We start from the raw sequence: 6,000 nt of genomic DNA on the forward strand, positions 1-6,000 counted from the left end.
GGCAGAAGAAAGGAATCGTCAGTCAGTCTTTAGCACATTTAATCCAAATCGTAACAAAGAGATTTACTGCTTATACTTTATTCTTCCCAAGATGACATTAAAAAAAAAAGATTGCTTAAGAATACAACGAGGCATATGCAAATACAGAAACCAGGGGTTTATGCATATGGTGGTTGAAAAATGAAGCACTCAGTAAATTTCTGCTCTACAAAAGCCAAAAGAGCCATAAGGTATTGGGCTTTTTATTCTAATGGTATAACAATTTTTAATACATTATAGACATAAGCATAGAATAAGAGATGGTTTCTACAACACTACTTGTATCTTTTGAAAACTCTTTCATATATTATTTCTCCTTTGAGGTGGTATATTTTGGCAAAATCCTCACTTGGCAATGATGTAGCCACTGAGGTATACATCACTGTCATTATTAGATGCAACGAGTTTGGCAGGGGCAAGCCTCTACCCATTTTGTCACACCATATTTTCCCTTTGTGGCCAGAGCTCCATGTATCACAGCAGCAAAGGGAATAAACTAAATTATTTTCTGCTTAACACCTCTTATGTTTCCTGGTCATAAATGGAATGACACAGTTCAAAACCTCAGAAGCAAGCAGAAAACTATAAAGAAGAAAGCTGAAGACTAGCCAACCACGGACAAATATGGCCAAAAGAATAGTGGGCTCAGAGCGTACCCACCAAGCAAGCAAGTCAGCGACGTTACTCTGTTAGAAAAGCAATTAATGATGGAGAAACATGCAGTAATGATTATGTCCCCTTTCCACATGAAGAGAATTGGCTGGACCCTCCCTCAGTGAGCTCTGGGGTTAATTTAGCATCCGGGATTTAACTATGTCATGAAGATTTGCTGGAAGATTCAGAGTCGAACTGTAAAGGTTGGAAAGAATCCAAACTCTAAACCACACTGCCTCACAGGCAGCACTAACTAACCAAGAATTCCTTTCATCTGTATAGAGATGATCCAGAGTAGGGTTTAGAAAGGTGTAAAAGCTACTCTCTATGATGCAATGTCCCCATCTGACTTCTGACATATGACAAAAAGGAATCGTCCAAAGCCTCCAGCAAAAGTAAGATAAGAGACTTCCAAATTCTAATCATGGCTAAATTCCTATTTAAACATGTCTAATTCTATAACAATATTTTTAAAATAGATGTATTAATACTAATGGTTAAATATATTTCACTTGTGAAGTGGGGAGAGGGGAAGCAGAGTATCTAAAAAACTAACCAAGCTAGACATGAGGTTTAGTTTTGTTACTTTGGATCCCAACTTTGAGGTTTGATTTCAAAAACTTAGTATTGGTGTTGATTATAATCTCCTCAATTTGAAAGTTTCAGGTGGTCAAAAGGAGAAGGAAGAAAAGCCAGAGAGTTTGAAAGGAGAACGAAGAAAAGCCAGAGAGTTTGTGGTTGCATTCATTATCCTGGAATCATCTCTCATTAAAATTTTAAAGGTTTGCTTTTAGTCAAAGACAAAGGAGGCTCATTTAGCTGAGAAGAGGCATCACTACAAAGTATATAAAGAGAAGCATACACATCAAGATGTGTTCAGTGGACTAAAACACATGGATTTAAAAGTAATAGTTAAATGGATGCTAACATTTGGGGGAAAACATTACACATTAATCCAAACTTATTTTTCATATGTGGGTAAGAGTTGAATAATAGGGAAAAGGGGGAAAATTAATCATGCTGCTACAGAAAATAATATATGTTCACAGGAGGGCAGCATCAGCAAATATCTCTTGAGTAAGATGCAAAGTTATTTTGATTTGATTTTTATAGAGAAAGTAATATTAAGTAATAATAAGTTTTTTTCAGGAACAGAAAACTTAGAGAAGTGAAATGGGCATCCTTTATATGATTAGCTGATTTATTAAAAAGATGTTAAAATACAAAGAAGTATCTTAATATTTAGAAACAGGTAATGACTATAAAGTAAACATTATGATAATTATAAAGTTTGAAAAATGGAAGTCGTTTTCACTACAGGTCTGAATATATTTGAAATGTATTCCATTTTCTTTTGTCTTGCTTTTGTTTCCACACATTTAATATGTGCAAGACACTATTGGAAAGATGTTCATCAATGAAACAAATCTAGTTTTATGCATCTGTTTTCTAAAACTTATAAAAATACTCATTCCAAAAGTTTATGAATGTACATTCACTGTCATGTTCAAATGTTTTTTTTTTTTTACCGTATTCTATTTTTCTTAAGTTAACACAGAAGTTAAACAGGGCTTTTAATTTATTTTAAGGACTGTGTCCGATATCATTACAGTTCATGCTATCAAATGGAAAGAATAACCTTCTATAGAAGAAAAGCATCATCTTTATGAGCAAAATTCAAACTTACAACATAAACATTTTGATTTCAAAAGCCGCAATCATTTTTTGATTCTTAGGTTAGAGAATTTTGTGGTTTTATTCTTCTACATGCTCGAAATAAGTGATTCAAGGTTCATTTCCCAAAAGGTGGGATGGAAAATCTACATACATATAACACTTTGTACAGAACCATTACTTCAAGAAATAATTATATTGCCAGGCCCCCTCCACACTAGTCATCCACTTGCAACTTAGATGTTTTTCATAAAGCCAAATAGTAAAAAAAAAGTCAAAGTCATTTTATTATATTGACATGATTGGGTTTTATTTTTAACCTTCAAAAATAATTGATCTCTGTGGACTAAATCAAGATTGCGTGAGATTACTGTCAGCTATGGCTACTAAATCATTGATTTTCTCTCTTTACATCCCAACCTTCTTGCATACCCTCGTACAAGTATTTTCAAAGCAAATTGAATCTTGTGCCCTCAGATTATCTTTAGAACTCAAGTACAACATTAATATATATTAATTATTTTTAGAGGAAGTCTATGTTATTATCATAACTTAATGCTCATGTTCATTTTTTGCAATATTAGGCTTAATTAACCCTTGAAAGAGAGGTAACCCAAGTACTTTACATTTTACATTTCAGCTTCAGAGATCTGTGTTTAGACTGGTGTCCACTTAAAAGACTATATATGTAATTCCAAATATACTCCTTCCTGAACCACAAAATCTCACATAGCCACCTCTGACAACTTAGGTTCTACAAAGAATTTCAGGAGGAGTTAGATCAGGAAGGATACAATTTACAACACTGCAGGGGAGGAAAGAGGTATTGCCTACTAGTTTTATGATTTATGTTTTTCTAAATCAATTTTTTCACTCAAAAACCTATGAGCACCAAGTGTCTTTCATTTCTAAATATCCATGAAGTATTTAGTTTTGTAAAATAATTTGATGATGCTTCCAATTTACGGCTTTCATTCCAGAAAGAAAATCTAAAAAGAGGAGAGCCACAGTAGTAGCTGGTTCTACTGCACAGACACCTAATACTCAGAAACAAATCCATCCCATGTGAATTAATCATCTATATATTAAAAACTCTGGGAGATTCTTTTCTATGCTCTACAGATTTCAAATATAGAAAACACCATAAACCCAATCAGAATGTCTGATCTTGGTTCCCCCAAATCACAATGTCTGATCTTGGTTCCCCCAAATCTTCTCTTTGAAGTATTTTCTTAATCTCCATGTAGAATCAAATATTCCCTCCCTCTGCTGTGCACCCACCTTGAACACATTATTCACTCATTATTTTCTTTTCTGTTTCCCTCTGCTAGACTTTTGGTCCCTTGATGGCTAGTATCATGTTCTATAGGTCATTGGGTTCCCATTTCCTAGCACAGAACCTGGCATATAATAGGAACCTGATACATTTTAAGTTAGAAAGTGAAAATTCACATTTAGACCCTATCCTAAGCACTTCCAATAAATCTAAGTATTTTGTATATAAAGTATAGTTAATCATGTATCTTGACACCATTAGGGAAATTAGAATCTTACTTATATATGGAAGTAACTTTTCACATGATTAGCATGCATTTACATGCATGTATATACATATACATGAAGTAGCATACATGAATCTATATCTGGGTTGGCAAACTACATCTCAAGTGCCAAGTCTACCCCACGGCCTGTTTTTGTATATAGCCCGTGAGCTAAGAATGACTCTTACATTTTTAAATAGTTGAAAAATATCAAAGAAGAATAAAATTTTGTGACATAAAAATTTTACGAAATTCGAATTTCAGTGTTCATAGATTAAGTTTTATTTGAATATGGTCAAGCTCATTTGTTTAAATATTGTCTGTGGCTCCATTTGTGCAATGAAAGCACAGTTGAATAGTTACAACAGAGACCATATGGCCTGCAAAGCTGAAAATATTTACTATCTGACCTTTTACAAAAAAAGTTTGTTGACCACTGATCTGTATGCTAAGATATAATTATATTTATTATATTTTTATTGACAGTTCTTCATTTTAACAATTTCACAAGTGACAAAAATTTGAAAGGAAAATCTAGGTTCTAATATAAATCTGCAGATGTAATTACAGAATTAGGATTAAGGTGATGAACCCCTTTAAAAATTACTTTAAGGAGTAATGTAATATATTTAAACAGCACCAAGGCAGTAGGGTAGGATATTAAGGTGATACTGTTGACTCATTCATATCAGTAAAAACTATCAAAATTATCTTTTTGAAAATCTAAGTTAATGGAAAGATCTTGAAAAGCCACTAAATTAGCTTTTGCTTTTGTCTTTTGTTTTATTATAATAATAATAAACTGTGGCCAGTTTACATGTTCTAAATGCAGAAAAATTTATTATCTGACCAAACACTGGAGAGTCTTTTAACACACTGACTGCATGTTTCCATTTTCCTTAAAAAGCTGTTGCCTAATTATTATTGAATTATTAATTAAGGAAAATATATTGGTTTATATTGCCCCAAATTTACATACATTATATGATTTAAAACAAAAGCTTTGCCAGTAAAGTATTATTATCCTTCTTTTGTAGAAGAGAATGAAAGCTCAGAGAGGTTAAGTAACTTGTCCAAGATGACACAGCTAGTAAATGTAGTGCCAGGTTTCAGATCCATGGTCTTCCTGACACAGAAGTCCTTTTTTTTCCCACATGGTCACACAACTCCTAAACATTTATACTAAGAACAAAGAAAACTTGATGTTTTACACTTAAAAAAATTTTTCTGTTGGATATTAGACGTAAATTACTAAATATTGATTGTACATATTCACTATTGTAAAGTTGCCTATGTTACATTAATATGTCCGAATAGAACAACAGCCAGTGAGCTAAGAATGTTTTTTACATCTTAAATGTTTTAAAAAAAAATCAAAATTAGAATATTTTGTGACATGTGATAATTATATGAAATTTAAATTTCAGGGTCCATAAATCAAGTTTTATTGGAACCTGACCACTCTCATTCATTTACGTATTGCCTATGGCTGCATCTGAGCTACAGTGACAGAGCTGCATAGATGAGACAGAGAGAGACAGCATAGCCTACAAAGCCTAAAACATTTCCTGTCTGGTTCTTTGCAAAAAAAGACCCTTGAGTGAGAATTAAGAGGAACTAAATTCTAGCAACATATTTTTTAAGTATGAAAAGTATATTTTAAGTGTGGAGTTAAAAAAAAAAGAAACTAAAATGATAAAAATTTAAATAACGGGCATAATGGAGTACTCTTCATCCACTGGTCATATATTCTAATTTAATCTACATACAGCAAGGTCCAGGCAAACTGTGCCTATTCTAACTGCTTGCTTGTAATGCACATTTCTAACAGGTCGTGAGCTCTTCTTTTTAATGATAGAATTGGGTGGTTCTACAGAAGTTTTATGTGGTTTTGTTTTAATTTTTAAATTTTGATAGCATATTAACTTTTGGTTTGGGAAAAAGTTTATTTATATTATATATATATATAAATATAGGAATGTAGTTAATATATATAGTTCAAAACATTTTAAGAGATTTAATATTAATTTATAATTTTAATGTATAGCTTTCATCACTGGTAATTTTTTAAATGATGGATTTTTAAATGTTA

Source organism: Phocoena phocoena, chromosome 12 (genome assembly GCF_963924675.1).
Source record: "Phocoena phocoena chromosome 12, mPhoPho1.1, whole genome shotgun sequence".
NCBI lineage: Eukaryota > Metazoa > Chordata > Mammalia > Artiodactyla > Phocoenidae > Phocoena > Phocoena phocoena.